This window comes from Geotrypetes seraphini, chromosome 2, assembly GCF_902459505.1.
Source record: "Geotrypetes seraphini chromosome 2, aGeoSer1.1, whole genome shotgun sequence".
NCBI lineage: Eukaryota > Metazoa > Chordata > Amphibia > Gymnophiona > Dermophiidae > Geotrypetes > Geotrypetes seraphini.
Window position 1 is genome coordinate 106,190,097 of NC_047085.1, and position 17,319 is coordinate 106,207,415.

Below are 17,319 nucleotides of genomic sequence, written 5' to 3' on the forward strand. Positions count from 1 at the left end.
TTAAAAAAAAACATGTTTCAGTTTTCTCTGAGTAAATGGGAGCCTAGCTAGAAGATTAGGATATGGAGACCTATCTTTAAATCATATTACCTTCTTTCATTTTAGCCAATTTAGCTATGAAAGTGTATTTAGCTATTTCAAGTAGACTAAATTACTGTAGCTCTGGTGTCTGATGAAAATAATTATCATCACTCTTAAAGCTTGAGTGGTCTGAACCAGTGTCTCACTGGCTCATCGCTTAAGCCAGCCCTGTCGAGAACCATATTATTATCTATTTCTTGGGAGAAAGTAACCATGACCATGCCTCTAGTGGTATCATTAACTAAGAAAGTCCATAAAACTGGACAATGGGATATCCACGAGACTGGATATGGTCTTGGAGGTAGGATTGGGACTCATAGCTACTAGTCACTCCCCAGTACTCACATGACCTTTTGGGGGAGGGAAGAGGGCCTGATACTGAAGTACCCAAACCCATATTCTTTTGGGATGAGGCAGAGGTCCTGTTATCAGAATTTAAGGGAACTGCAGAGAAACTAGATTACTCCAGAGACCCTAGTACAGAGTTAATCAAGAATTTTGATGGAGCTTATGTGGCGATCTAATAGGACATCATATAGCAGTGGCAGATGCCAAAGCCACTGTTAATTGTAACTTAGCTTTCCTCTTACCCTATGTCCAAGGTAGGACCTAAGCAGTCCTCGGTGGACTGTGCTTTTACGCCCGTGCCTGTGGCTACACACTGTAGGTTGGTGAGGTTTTACACTGTTCTGGGGACCTTTGCTGATGACACTGAAAGGCAGAGACACAGCTTCTCCAGTATCATGACACAATTCTTGCTTCCCAAGCTCTTCCCCAGCTGCAGTCGGGATCCCTCATGCTGACTTGCATTATGCTCACAAGACCAGTCACCAGCAATTTCTTCCTGTATTTTTTATGCTTAGGATATGACTATTTTAATTCATTCCACTCTGCTGGTATCTTGCTGCCAAAAATAACCTTCAAACTCCCAGATTGGGTGAATCAACCCTATCTATAGTATGTTTATCATTCAAAGAAATTAACATGATCTAGAATGAGAATTTAGTCCTTCTTATTTCAAGTGTTTTAGACTGACTCTTGAAAATGGGAAATGTTTTTAGTTCAATTGAACAGGCTGCTAATGCTTTCCATAAGCCAGCCAGATGAGTTATCTGAATTGGCAGCAATTCTCTTTTAAGCTATCAAATTTTCTCATAATAGAACAATCTGTTGATATGTGATGACATTATAATTTGATTTTCTGCACTACTGTGCCATAACCATCCAAAGATTTTCAGGACATCACAGAAGTCATAGATGAGATTTTTTTTTAGTATAAATCATGTTTTATTGGCACATCATCAGTAAATACACAAGACAACACGACCATACAACAAGGTCGCGAACATCAAATGTACCATCAAACACATTTTCACCCCAACCAAAGGATCCCCCCAATCCCACCCACTCCAAATCCCAAACCCCCACCCCAACCCAAACCCACACCATGAGACCCAATCCATACCCAAAAAAAAACCCCCCCAGCAAGAAAGGATTATGCTGAGCAAGCTGTTTGCTTATGCCGCTCAGCACAGATCAAACAAAACAAGAGAACCAATTCCCATCCTCCCACCCACAATGTGTAATCCCACCCTACCCCCTGAACTCCACATACGTCCAACCACTCATACCCACCTTTCACACTCTCCCAAACATCCACCCACCAACCCGGGGAAAACAGCTGAGAGCATAAGGTATCAACAACAGAGTGAATTCAAGACCAGACTTCTGGCCCTAGGGGAAAGCGAGGAAATGTAGGGGTCCCAGGTCTGCAGGAAAAGCTTCGACCGCCGGACAGATAATCGAGCATGGCGCTGCTCCAAGAGCATCAAATTATGAAAACGATTCCTCCAAGCCCAGTAAGCAGGCGCTATGTCTTGCGTCCAAACGCTAAGAATGATCTTCTTTCCTATAACAGCACCCTTCCGGATCAGCAACCGATGTCTCCGAGCAGGCACTCGCAAAGATTCATATCTATCTAAAAGCAAGCCTACCGGAGACATCGGAATAGCGTGACCAACCAGCCGCTCCAAAAAGCGGAGTATGGCTCTCCAAAAGACTTTCACTCGAGGGCATCCCCAAAATGCATGAAAAAAGGAGTTGCAACCCAGTGTACACTTAGGGCAGATTGGAGAAGAAATGCCCCCAACCTTGTGGACCCGCTCTTGGGAAAAATACGCCCTATACACCACTCGAAATTGGCATTCCCTCAGTTCTGCACTAATAGAAATAGAAGAGATACGACCAATAAGGGAAGGAAAGTTCAAGGACTCACCAGGTATGCCCAGATCTCTACCCCAGCGGCTCTCCAGAGCCGTATAAGACTTCTGAGGAGTAAGCCGCCGCAAAGCCCCATGCAACGCAGACACCGTCAAGCCACAAGCATAAAATTGGGCAAAAAATAGACGAAATTGGTTACCCAATCGAAACCGTAAGCCCGGGCGCGCCAAGGATCCCACATAATGATGAATTTGCCGGTACGCAAACAGACCTCCCACACCCAAAGAATGAAGCATGGGAAAATCTCCCCAAGGTCTCATCGCCCCATCCTCATCCAATAAATGCTCAAGAAGAAGAAACCCCTCTCCAGTCCATCGCACAAAGACCGAGTTATCACAGCCAGGCAGAAACTGCGGATTCCCCCGTATAGACAACTGATCCGAAACTTGATGGTCCCCCCCCAGTAACCCTACCAATGCCTTCCAAGAAAAACGCCACGACCTAAGGATGAAACTAGATCGGAACGCGGGAGGCAAGAGGCGAACAGGTAACTGAGACAGCGAAAACAAGTGCCAAGGAGAGAAAAGAGCATGTTCAAAGTCCCGAAAAAGATAGTCATCACTCTGTAAGCACCAGTCTCCCAAAAATCGCAACAAGCAAGCCAGATTATAGAGGCCAATATCCGGGAGCCCCACACCACCGATCCCTCCCGAGCCGAACAGATAAGAGATCGATATCTGAGACTTCTTGCCTTGCCAGAGGAATCGGGTCAGCTGCCTATGAAGCCGTTGAAGATCGCTACGACGCAGACAAAGAGGCAGCAACTGGAGTACATACAACCAGCGGGGAAAAATAACCATCTTATACAACTGAACCCTACCATAAAAAGAGAGAGGTAGAGACATCCACTTTGCAAAACAACCCTCCGTAGCGGCCAACAAAACATCTACATTAGCACGATATAACCGTCCCACACTGCTCGTGAGTTGCACTCCCAAATATTTGAATACGCCATCCGCCCACCGTAAAGGAAACTGCCCCGGCCACTCCAAGCGCACCGCCTCGGCCGTAGCTAATGCCAAAGATTTATCATAATTCAATTGGAAGCCCGAAAAATCGCCATACTCCGTAAAAAGCGACATAAGAGCAGGAAAGGATTCCCACGGGGAGGTCAAATGAACCAACAAATCGTCTGCAAATGCCGAAATCTTAAACTCTCGGCCGCCAAGAGAAACACCCCGAACCGCCGGATTAGCAGAGATTTCGCGAATTAAGGGATCCAAGGTGAGCACGAAAAGAAGAGGAGACAAGGGGCAACCCTGTCTAGTACCCCGCTGAATTGGAAACACCGCCGAAGAAACTCCATTAACCAGCACCCTGGCCAGCGGATCATGATATAACGCAGCCACCGCATCACTAAAGAAACCTCCCATACCATAATGTTGAAGAGTACAAAACAAAAAATCCCACAAAACCCTATCAAAGGCCTTATGGGCATCAAAACTGACCAGCAAAGAAGAAACCTGCTCCCGCTCCACCCACTCCAGCGAAGCCAATATAGTACGTAAATTGCGAGTGGACGATCGACCTTTGACGAACCCAACTTGAGGCTCCGCCACCAGTGAGGGCAAAATACCCGCCAACCGGTTGGCCAACAATTTAGCAAAGAATTTAGCTTCAGCATTCAACAGGGATATGGGGCGATACGAGGAGGCCTTTAATGGGTCCTTGCCGGGCTTAAGCAGAACCACAATCTGAGCAACCCGAAGAGAAGGCGGAAGAGCCCCCTCGCGTACCGCAGTGTTAAACACATCAACCAGAACTGGGGCCACGTCCGCAAGTAGAAGTCTATAGAATTCACTGCGAAAGCCATCGGGCCCCGCCGCCTTCTGCAGCGGAGAACTACCAAGAACCAGCGATAGCTCTTCAACTGTAAAAGGAGCTTGCAAACGTGCATTCTGAGCTTCTGTCACCACCGGATGAGAGACCTGATCCAAATAAAGATCACCCGCCAACGAAGAAACCGGTGGAGCAGCATACAACTCCTGGAAATAATGGTGAAACACCGCCGCCATATCCTCATCTTTGTGGACCAAACCACCATCTGCCCGGCGGAGATGGAGAATTGGGGAAAACCCCTTAGCACGTCGAATCAAATTTGCCAGAAGCTTACCGCTCTTATTAGCATGCAAATACAGTTGAAATTTATAGTATGCCAAAGACTTCATAGCCCGATCATGTAATAGTTCCCGCAACGACAACTGCGAAGCCAATAATAACGCTCTATTGATTCCGGTGGGGTGAGCCCCATAGCGGCGACGATCATCCTGAACCTGGCGCTCCAGCCGGAGCACCTGACGGTCGCGCCTTTTTTTCTTTCGGCTAGAGTAAGCAATGATCTCACCCCGCAACACCACTTTAGCAGCCTCCCAGTAAAGAAATGAGTCACCCCTATGAGACGCATTGTGGAAAGCATAGTCCTTCCATTTATCTACCAGGAAAGCATGAAACTCCTGATCAGAATAGAGCGAGAGAGGAAACCGCCAATGAAAGCCCCCAGGGGCATCTCCAGGAAACTCTAAAATAAGAACAATCATAGCATGATCCGAAACATCATATCCCCCAATCTCCGCCGAGCTCACCTGCGAAAACAGGGAATCCGTGAGCAACCAATAATCAATACGGGACTGCGTTGCATGGGCACTAGATGTATGAGTGTAGTCGCGGTCTCCAGGATGTAACACCCGCCACACATCAATCAAAGACATAGAAGAGGCAAACAAGGGAAGGCCTCTATTCGGGGCATACCTGTCGTGAGGAAGGGGATTAGATTTGTCAATAGTGGGATCAAAAGCTTGATTAAAATCCCCACCCAACACCACTGGAAGGTCCTGATGAAGAAGTCTGGTAAGGGAACGCATAAAGGACCCATCCCAAGTGTTAGGAGCATATATATTACACAAGAGCAAATCCTGCCTATTAAGTGTCACTTTAGCTACCAGATAACGCCCCTGCGGGTCAGACCATACCTTATGGGTAGTCAAATGCAGACCCTTACGACATAAAATGACCACCCCCGCCTTCCGGTGCAGACCCGAAGACTCCAAGATCTCACCAACCCACCACCGGCAGAGTTTAGCATGTTCCGCAGAAGAGAGGTGGGTCTCCTGCAAAAATGCTATATCCACCTTTTGTCGATTCAATGCACTAAGAATTTTTTGGCGTTTAACAGGAGATGTGATACCATGGACATTCCAGGAGATAAACTTAATTACCATGAGTAGGAAAAGCTAAGATAAAAAGAAAGATAGCTGAATAGACTACCGGGGGAACCGTCCCAGCCAGCGGCTCCTTCCCAGAGCAAAAAGTCACCCATAGTCCAAAAAAAACCACAAACACAGCCAAACACCAATACCCCGGGTCACACAACCACCTCCAGTCACACCCAAACACACCCTTCCAAACATTCCACACATACAAACCCCCCTCCCAAGCCCAGCCCCCAACCACCCAGCAGCCCTCCCCCCCCCCAACAACCTCCCAAACTCCAACCCCCAAATTCTCATGCACAGATCTGGGAGAAACCCAGATACCAATCACGCTGAAAAGCCCTCCCGAGCCCACCCCCCAACTTCCATAGAAACTAAACACAAACCCACGAAGAAGAAGTACTGGAAATTAGACTAAAGACATATCTCAACAAATAAAACAAGAATGCACAATTACTGCGGAGGAACAGGCAGTTATGCGGGGAAACTTTCCCAATATAAGTCGCAAAGAAGACAACATATCAGTAAATAAAATAAAATAAATCCCCCTTATGCTGAGAGAAAACAAAACGAGAACTATGTCAAAAGCAGATGGTGGCACCATGGCAGAAAAGCACGCCATCCCCCACGGAGGAATAGCGCCCTATAATCCAATACACAGGCAAACAAGAACAGCAGGAACAAAACCAAAGGGCTGGAGTCCTCGGACATGGGTCAGGCAGAGAAAATGGCAGCAGCTCCCTAATCTCCAGCACCACCGCCCCACCGTCAGTCCATGGCAAAGTCCAAGGCAGCTTGCTAGCAGCAGCAAAACAGCAAGAGAGCCAGCCCAGTACAGTCCAGAAACCAGAAACTAGGAAACAGAGGACGATCAGGGGCTAGGCGCCGCTCCCGCCAGACGTTGCACATAAGCCAAGGCATCAGCCGCAGAGTCAAAAAAGTGAGAGCGACCCTCATGTTGAACTTTGAGGCGTGCAGGATAGAGAAGCGCGAACTGGATACGCCGCTCATGGAGTTGACGACAGACAGCGGCAAACTCCTTTCTCCGGGCAGCCAATTGAACCGAGAAGTCCTGGAAGCACAAAATCTTCTGATTTTCATAGGTGAGGGGGCCTTTTGCCCGAATAGCCCGCAGGATCTCCACCTTGTGGGCATAATTCAACACCTTGAAGATTACCACCCTCGGACGGGTAGCATCTTGGCGGCGAACTCCCAGACGGTGCGCTCTTTCAATCCGCAGGGGCCCCGCAGTCGAAGGAAGCTGAAGAGACTGCACCAGCCAGGATTCCAGAAAGGAGTGCAGCTGCCCATCCAACACCGACTCGGGAACGCCAACAAGTCGCAAATTGCTGCGCCTGGAGCGATTCTCCAGATCCTCCACCTTAAGTTCCAGCTGGCGAATTTTGGAGTCCGCCGCTGTCTGAGCCTCCCTAGACTGCCCGGCCGAGTCCTCCAAATCAGATACCCTTTGTTGAAAAGAGCCAAACTCCGCTCTAATATGGCTCACAGAAGCATCCAAGCCATCCAGTTTGTCGGAGAGCTTTTGAAGCTGAGAGGTAAGGGTGTCCTGTATCGCTGCTCGCACCTCCGTTATAACATCCGCCACCCACTCAGACCGTGGGGAAGAGGGAGACACGAGGGCCGGCTCCGCCATCTTGAGATCTGCAGCCCGAGGCTTCTCCCGCTCCTTGCGGGTCACTTTTGCAGCCATAGTGCCCCAAACCGAGTGTAAAACGCCGCCGGGACTTCCCCTCCGAAACCGGAAGTCGGGGAGAGCAGACCGCGCCGATAGCAACGCCGGCCGAGATCGAAGAAACAAGCGGGCCCGGGAGCTCTTCTCACGCACGTCGGCTCACCGAGACGGCATCACGTGATCCTGAGATTTTTTTTTTAGGGGTGAAGGAGGGCTGAGCTAGTTGGGTGGTTTAACTATAATTTTAAAATTCAAATATACATGTATAAAAGATAGACAAAGTATAAAAAAGGCCACACAGTTAATCTGGGTGGCCAATAACAGTGGGCGATATCAAAGGCCTAAACAGTTAAAGAAAAGGGTGGATTGGGGGTTGGAATGAAGAGCAAAGGGTTAGCAACAAGGAAGATAATTTTGATTGGTGGGTGATAAAAGCAGGGGATTGGAGGAAAAAGGAAAAAGGGTGTAGCTGGGGCTGAGGAGAGTAGGAAAGAAATTGGCGGGCTAAATTGGAAACACGGAGGAAAGAGCTAGGGAGGAGAGGAAAGGGTTTTTAGTTTCGTGGTATTTGTAATTCGGAATTTTTGAGTGGTCAGGGTGTATTGGCTTGCTCTGGTACTTGCTAGATTGGTGGTGGTATAAAGGAAGGATTCGAGTCGTCGTGAAGAGGCCGGAGCTCGAGTGTGTGGAGGTTTCACTCCCCCCCTCCCTTCTGTGCCGCCGGGGTAAGTTCAATCTGCTTGCCTTCTTTGATTTACGCCCGTGCTGGCTGTTTTTTCTGTGTGCAGGGAAGGGTGTCGTAGTCGGGCCGCCAGCACTTTCTTGTGCGGGGTCGGGTGACCGATTCAGTGGGTGGAGTTTCCGGCCGGCGGCGCATCTCTGACACGGAGGGGGAGCTTTGTAGTGCCGACGGGGGAATCCGGACAGTGGCTTTCAGGTCTTTTACGGCGGTTATCAGGCAGGTTGAGGTTTGGTCGGGTCCGGTTGGGGGGTTGTTTGCAGTCGGGGGATACATTTGTTAGAGTTTTTGTGTGTGCAGTGTTTTCTCTAGGGTCAAAGTGGGAAAGGGGCTTTTTTGTGTGATCTGAGGTTTGGGAGGCAGTGTTGCTGATACCAGGTAGGGTGTTCTCAGTTCAGAGCACAGTAGTCTGTGTGACAGTGGCTTGTGTGGGTACAGGGTTGTGATTCTTAGTGTTCGTAGTGTGAGTGCCAGTGGGTGGGTGAGTGGATTCAGGGTTATAACTTTGCTTTACACGTGTGGGTTTAATTCATTTGGTTATTGGAGGAGCAGGATGGGTGGGGTGAAGAAAACAGGTGCTAGTAGTCAGAAGAGAGTGAAAGGGGGAAAGCAGGGTAAGTCTGGGCTTGGGAAAAGGGTTCCCTTGACTACAGGTAAACAGCAGCCTAAAGGGCACAAGGATGCTGCTGGATGGGCTCGACCGGCCAGGCAAGTTGCCAGGAAGGCTGTTCCGGTGACTGCAGAGCCTAGGGGCACAGCGGAGGAATCTCGGACCTGTGATGTGGAGCCAGTTCCAGTCCCGGGCACCGTCAGGGCTGCGAGTGATGAAGTTGCTGTGGCCAGTACCAGTGTTGCAGCGATACCGCGGACATCTGGTGAGTTGGTTTATTCTTTGCTCTCTGCGTTAGGAGAGGTGCAGGGGGTTGATTTAGGGGAGTCCTCACGAGAGGGACAATCGCTTGGGTTACAGCATGCTGGTAAAAAGGCATTGCGTAACAGTTTACGGGATAAAAAGTTTTTGAAGCGCCTGCACCATGTAGTAAAGCGCATGGATCGTGAGAAGCGTCAGCGGCGAATGGTTGGGTTGGATCCTTTGTCAGTATGGGAGTCCTCAGACTCATCCGGGTCCTCGCAGTCTTCTTCATCTTCTTCATCGGAAGAGGAAGTGAGGATTAGTTCTGTCCAGACGGCTGTTGGGGGGTTTCGCCCTAGTGATGGTGGTGCGCCGGGTTTATCTAGAAAGGGGCATACATTATGTGATATTGCTCCGTTGGATTGTCATATTTATTCTAAGTGGAAAAGGAAGATTTTGAGGGGCAAGTTTATTGATTTTTTCACTCTTTTAGCGCGGGAAAATACGGGGACTCAGACTAAGGATAGTAGTAAAGAGGATGCTAAAAAAAAAAAAAAAAAAAGGTGGTCGGATAGCAAAGAATATATTTAATTGGTTATTAGGATTTAATGTATTTGCTAGTGTGCTAGGTGAGGCTCGTCCTGATTTATATCCTGGGTTGTTACGTTATGCGGATCTCATCTTGAGAGCGTACAGGACTTATGGGGGATGGTTTTTGGCTTAATTATGACGAACAGTTTAGGAAAAGTCTAGTGCGTGATAAAGCGGATTGTTGGGGGGTGCGGGATGTTGACCTGTGGCTAGCTGAGATGACTCCTTTCCGGGGGGCGTCCTTTCGGACCCTCGGCTCAGCAGGTGGACAGTTTGGGAGTGGAAATATGCAAGGGGGACCGGGAGGTACAGGTACTCGGTGGGCTCCCGCGTCTGCGGGATTCGGGCCTGATGGAACAGGGAGGGGAATTGGTGTCAAAGGGGGTTTGGCACCCCCAGCATGTTTTCAATTTAATGCGGGGCGCTGTACTCGCTCCACATGTCGCTTCTGACACTGTTGCAGTCAGTGTATGGGAGGCCACCCAGCCTTTTGTTGCCCGGGAGGCATGCAACCCGGTCGGGGGCAGTTTTTTGGAAATTCAGGGTCTTTTGCCACAAGGAGTTGTGGGCAAAGCTCCTTCCCCCATTAATAATAAGGTTTTACAAGATTGGTTAAATTTGTATCCAAATAGGGGTGATGTAATCTTTTGAGGGTTGGATTTTTTGAAGGTTTCCCCATACCGTTTGAGGGGCCGCCCTTGCGGCATCGCTCGCGAAATTCTCAATCTGTGGCTTTGCATAGGGATGTTGTCTGTGTTAAGTTACAGAAGGAGCTCAGTTTGGGTAGGATTGCGGGGCCATTTCGGGTTCCTCCATTTAAAGATTTAGTGGTATCCCCGTTAGGTATTATACCAAAGAAGGAACCTGGTACTTTTCGGTTGATACACAATCTGTCTTACCCAGCAGGTTCCAGTGTTAATGATTTTATTGATCCACAGCTCTGTACTGTACAATATGCCTCGTTTGATGAGGCGGTTGCTTTGGTGCGGAATTTTGGTAGAGGGTCCATGATGGCTAAGGCTGACATTGAATCAGCATTCCGTTTGTTGCCTGTGCATCCCACTGCGTTTCACCTGCTTGGTTTCCATTTTGAGGGTCATTATTATTTTGACAAATGTATGCCAATGGGATGTTCCATTTCTTGCAAATATTTTGAGGCATTTTCTACTTTTGTGCACTGGGTTGTGCAACAAGTGAGTGGGAGCAGTTCCATTGTCCATTATTTGGATGATTTCTTGTTTGTTGGACTCCTGATTCCCAGGAATGTGCTGATTTGATGTCCGCCTTTCAAGCGGTAGCAGATGCCTTAGGGATCCCGTTGGCTCAAGATAAGTGTGCAGGGCCTGTGACCTCTTTGATATTTTTAGGGATTGAATTGGACTCAGTTTGGATGGAATCCCGTCTGCCTTTGCATAAAGTGCAAAATTTGGTGGCAGCTATTGAGTCAGCATGTGCCAAGAAAAAATTAACTTTAAAAGAAATCCAAACTTTGGTTGGCCATTTCAATTTTGCAGCCAGAGTTATTCCGATGGGGAGAGTATTTTCTAGGCGTTTGGCATTGTTGTCAGTGGGTCTGAAAAGACCGTATTATAAAGTGCGTTTGACAAGTGCGGTATGTCAGGATTTGAGACTGTGGCATTCATTTCTGTTGTCTTTTAATGGTGCCTGTATTTGGCAATCTGCTGCGGTTTCTAGTTCTGATCTTCAATTGTTTACAGATGCGTCTGGCGAGATTGGATTTGGTGTGTTTTTTGGTGGGGCCTGGTGTGCTCATCAGTGGCCGCACTGGTGGAGATCAGCTAGTTTGTGTACCAATATTGCCTTGCAGGAGCTGTTTCCAGTATGGGTAGCTTTGGATACTTGGGGGGCTCGTTTGGCTAATAAGAAAGTAGTCATATTTTCAGACAATTTAGCGGTGGTTTCAGCTCTTAATCGCCAGTCGGCAAAATGCCCTAGATTGATAGAGCTGCTGAGACTCATTGTGCTAGCAGGTTTGCATCTGAATGTGTGTTTGTCAGCAAGGCATGTGCCAGGGGTTTTAAATGAAATAGCTGATGCACTTTCTCGTTCACAGTGGTCCCGGTTCAGAGCGCTAGCTCCTGCAGCGGATGGCTTCCCGACACCCATGAGGGAGGAATTATGGGAGATCTTCCAGCGGGCAGTCAGCAGCTCTTGCATCGGTCTTTAGCACCTAATACTTGGAAATCTTATGCGCTTGGATGGAGGCGTTTACTGTTCTTTTTGGAACAGCAGTATTCTGGTTGTGATTTCCCTATTTCGGAACCGGCACTTGTGGCATTCATAGGATATTGTGCCCAACAGGGATGGTCATTTGTGATGGTGTCTCAAACAATAGCTAGTTTAGTTTTTGTGTCTCGTTTATATAAATGGCCGAATGTCACTGGGACATTTTTAGTTAAACAGCTTTTAAAAGGATATGCGCGGTCGGGAGTTGAGTACCGTCCGCATTTGCGACGCCGTCCTATTACTTATGAAATGTTGGTTTTGCTGTCCAGTATGGTCAGCTGTCCAGTATTTGCTCATCTGAGTATGAAACCCTATTGAGTTAAGGAGCTGGGTCATTAGCACTCAGACTTAATGGGGTGGGTCAGTAGAGTGGGCAGACTTGGTGGGCTGTAGCCCTTTTCTGCCGTCATCTTTCTATGTTTCTATGTTTCTAATTAGCCTTTGTAGTGGCTTTCTTTGTAGCATGTCGGATTGGAGAGTTAGTAGCGCCATCACACCGGGCAGTTGGAGAATCTGGTTTGCTTTTTCAGGACGTTATTTTGGAGGACTCTTATCTGAAGCTCCATTTTCGTAGGTCCAAAACGGATCAAGAGGGTAGAGGAGTCTGGTCTGTGTTGCGGAGGTTGAATAATTTGGCGGTGTGCCCGATACATTTGGCATTCCGCTATAGTGGTGTTCTACCTTCGGGGGGCCTTTATTGGTTGGAGCATATGAATTCCTTACCTTTAACTCGTTATCAATTTGCAGCTCTCTTGAAGAAGAGTGTGACTGCCCTAGGCTATGATCCTCGGGAATTTGGAACCCATTCTTTTAGAATTGGGGCAGCCACTTCTGCAGCAGCTGCTGGTGCACCTCCGGCGCTGATTCAGAGAGTGGGACGTTGGCGTTCCAATCAATATAAGGGTTATGTGAGAGAGTTGGCATGATGGAGTTGGGTGATACTGATGTTTGTTAGTTTATTTTTCAGGTCCTCGACCAATGCTCTCTTTGTCTCCAGATATCTGCGTCTGGCTCTGTGGACACTCTCACATCTTTTGGGCCCATAAGCATGCCAGAGAATCCTGCTGGGGTCACAATTTGGGCCGGGCTGAGGCTGGTGTCCGGATTCGCTGGCTTGGAATTCGAGGAATGATTTGGGAGCAGTTGTTGCCTACTTTGCATCAAGCTCATCGTTTCTCCTCTCCACTGCTTATATTAGTGCATTTGGGGGGCAATGATTTATGCTCTGTCACAGGGGTTGAATTAATTCGCCAAATAAAGCAAGATGTATTGTCCATTGCCTGCTCCTTCCCTGCAGCGCGCCTGGTATGGTCTCACATTCTTCCTCGCCGTTGCTGGAAGGGTGCACATAAGCCTGCCGCTATTGAGCGGCTTCGCAGGTGAGTGAATGCTGAAGTGTCAAAATTTATAGCTATGATGGGAGGTCTGGTCTTGGTCCATGACCTCATTTCAGTGGACTGTCCGGGTTTATTTCGCCTGGATGGTGTCCATTTATCTTTAATTGGGGTAAATATTTTTCTTAGTTCCATTCAGGATTTGTTACAGACTTGTTTATTGGGCTAGTTGGCTGCAGTAGTGGGGGGAGCAGTGACAAGAAATTCTGTCACTGCTTTTGGCCTATGACCTGAGCCTTATGATAGGCAGATAAAATTTGAAGTACTATGAATAGTAAATATGTCCTCGTGTGCGACACCGCCACGAGATGAGGTGACTTGACGACACCGTAAGTCACCGAGAGATTAGGGAAAGTTTGGATAAGAGAGCTAGTGTCGATACCGAATAGCTCTTGGAAGGAAATCATAAATTGTTAAGAGTTAAGTTTGGTATATTTTCAAAAGTTTGAAAATTAATGTTTAAATAATATGAAATAAAGCTGCGGCCAATATTTGCCCAATAGAACATTGTAAGAGTTATTATTGGAAATGGTGATGTAGTTCAGAATGGCTGATGTATGAGTCCCAATGTTAAAAAGGCCACACAGTTAATCTGGGTGGCCAATAACAGTGGGCGATATCAAAGGCCTAAACAGTTAAAGAAAAGGGTGGATTGGGGGTTGGAATGAAGAGCAAAGGGTTAGCAACAAGGAAGATAATTTTGATTGGTGGGTGATAAAAGCAGGGGATTGGAGGAAAAAGGAAAAAGGGTGTAGCTGGGGCTGAGGAGAGTAGGAAAGAAATTGGCGGGCTAAATTGGAAACACGGAGGAAAGAGCTAGGGAGGAGAGGAAAGGGTTTTTAGTTTCCCTCCCTCCCACCGCTTTGGGTGTATTAAGAGAGTGAAGGGTGAATGATGGGGATGAAGGTAGGGAATTGGGTGGGGGGTGGGGAGGTCGCAGCTAATATGTTGGTAGGCCTATGACCTGAGCCTTATGATAGGCAGATAAAATTTGAAGTACTATGAATAGTAAATATGTCCTCGTGTGCGACACCGCCACGAGATGAGGTGACTTGACGACACCGTAAGTCACCGAGAGATTAGGGAAAGTTTGGATAAGAGAGCTAGTGTCGATACCGAATAGCTCTTGGAAGGAAATCATAAATTGTTAAGAGTTAAGTTTGGTATATTTTCAAAAGTTTGAAAATTAATGTTTAAATAATATGAAATAAAGCTGCGGCCAATATTTGCCCAATAGAACATTGTAAGAGTTATTATTGGAAATGGTGATGTAGTTCAGAATGGCTGATGTATGAGTCCCAATGTTATAGTTTTTATTATTGAACTTATATCTCACAAAAACAAAGAAAGAAACAAAACAAAACCCAATAACACATAAGGGGGCCTGATATTTAGCCAGATAATCTAATGCATAAGGTTAAGCACCAGTGCCTAATTTTATGTGAATACCATTGAAATCTCTAAGTAACTTAGAGTGACTGAATGTTGACATTTTTGGATAACCTATATACTAGTTCCATTCCTACCATCTTCTCTTGGCATATGTATAACTTATAAACGTACACCTCAGAGCCATCATTTATATGGATAAGAGTTATCTGTCAGTGCAGATCACAATGAAACACTGGTATAAACTACAGTCACATGGAGATTTTCCAAGATCCTGCTGTTTTCTTTCAAGAGAGATTATAATTTTTGATAAGCTGAGATCCAACGTTTTGTGTCAGTGTCTATGGGATTTAATTTGTTCACAGGTAATGTCAGGGCTGGCCTGACCATTGAACAACTGTGTTTTATACATGGCCCTGCATTTCTAACCTACTGATTTATGTAAATGAGAAACCGCAATGTGTCTCTGCACATAATCCCATTTCTCTGCACATCCTACACAGCTGCCTGAGTGATAAACAATCCATTGATGCTACCAGATCTTTTGCCAATAATGTTGAGGGTTGCCTGGAACATCTTCCCCATGGCAGTGATCAGTTCAATCATTTGCCCATGTCCATTTATTTATAATGGCAAAACTAAATGGATGTTCCCCTTCAATCATGCCTCTCATCTCTCTCCACTTGGTTGCATGACCATCGTTTTGTCCTCAACCCAGACAAGACTGTAACTTATTAGATAACTAGATCTCTCCTCTTTGGTCATCAGTTATACCCCATCCAGAGCCCTCCACTCTCTGGATACAAACTGCCTAGTCCTCCCAGGCCCTAAACATGCACAATTTGAATCCACCAGATATTCAGCCTTCAATTTCTTCACCCCAAAACTCTGGGATGACCTTCCCTCCCCTCTTCGCCTTGAGCCAACCTTTCCTAAATGTCCCTTCTGAAAGCCCACCTCTTCTGTACAGCCTTCCACTTAGACAATGCTTGATGTATGCTCATAATTCCCGGACTTGAATGGACGCAGGCGCTATAAGACTTGATTTAACTCTATTGTCTGAGTTGAATGAATGTAGCTCTTTCCTATCCAATTGTAATGGCATTCTTTTTTTTATATGTTAAATTATAAAATATAAACTGCTTTGACCCATTCATGGAATAAGAGGTATATCAAGCTTAAATAAACAATAGACAACAATTATTAGTGGAACATTAGAGTTGATAGCACACCACATTCTCGCTGCACTTATTATGTCTAATTGCCATGAGCTACACCATGATTTTACACATTTGAAGTTTGCCATTTTCGATTGCATTCATTCCCCAGTCTGAAGTGGTAATATAGGTTACTTCCTTTTACAGTGCAAACAGGATGGACCGCTTTTTTTTTTTTTTTGAATACTGATTTTATTTGGTTGGTGTATTTTCTGACGTTCATGGTAATGTGGGGCTTGCCTCTTTATATTGGAAAATCTGCCATTCTGGGATCAGTTCAACTGATCAATTTTTTTCTATTGTTTCAGTGAGGAAGCAGAGATCCCTCCCACCAAGAAAATTTGTTGGCCAAAACATTGATGTCAGGTCACTCAGAAGATCATACTGAATTACTTTGAGGATCACAGCAAGAGTTGATTTATGGTGATCTTATGGTTCAGTGCAGTTGAATATTGAGCTATTTTTTCAATATATTATATAGAAGAAAATATAAGCCAAGTATGTTAAGTTTAACTGATGATTTCTGTGTGATCATATGAGGGGGGTGCTGAAAGTTCTCAGCCCAACCAAGAAGAGAATGACGTGGATATGGTTCAAACAATGATCTGAAACAATGTCAAAAAACATAGAATTTTGTTTCCGCAAATTGGCACTTAACGAAATAAGATACATTTTTTTCATCTACAGTGGCCAACTAGCACTCAGAATTTAGGATGTTGGCTGGTTGGGCTGAGAACTTTTCAGCACCCTCTTGTAGTACTAAGATAGATATTTAACAACAATATAAAGATGTTTATACATGGACACTTGTTATCACTATTTAAAATGTGTGAGAGAGATGATGAATGGATAGTGTTATTTTATGTTATACTAGTCTTGTATTCTGCCTATCCTATTCAATTCAAGGATGGATTATATAAGAAAGAAGCTGGACTAATTCATCCAGGAATTATAAATAAAAAAATTACTTTCCGGGATAATCAGTAGATAAACTAGCATTACGAAACAGGAAAGCTTTCAAATTCTTTCTAAGATAATAAACATATAATCTTAAACTAAGTGGAAGCTCTTTGCTAACCGATACTGAATAGAAATAGAAAATTGTGTAGCCAATTTAAGTTTCCTAAACATTGAAAATTTCAATTGAAAGAGATTTTTGAGTTTGGTATTTTATATTCCACCCCTATAACAAAATTGCTAGATTTGACATACAAGTGGTACATCATCTGTTAAAATTGTAAAAACTGTGTTAACCTAGCTTGAACTGAATCCTGGCTCCCATAGGTAACCAATGAAGTAGAGGGGAAAATACCTGAAATGGACCAAATTTCCATATACCAAAACTTAATCTGATAGCTGAATTTTGTATTAATTGTAAATGATTAATAAGAGATTTAGAGCAAATGGCTTAAGTAAGTTTATAATAATCTAATTAGAGGTCATACCAGAATCTGAAAAATGTCTAATTCAAAATACTTCCTTATAGTTCTCAATTTTCTTTAATAAAATAAAAGCATGTTGAATATTGATCAAACTAGACAATGCATTGTTAGTAAATTATCAATTTACACACCCAAAATTTTAGAATGAAGATCTAAAAAAAAAGTGATCCCTGTCTAGAATAAT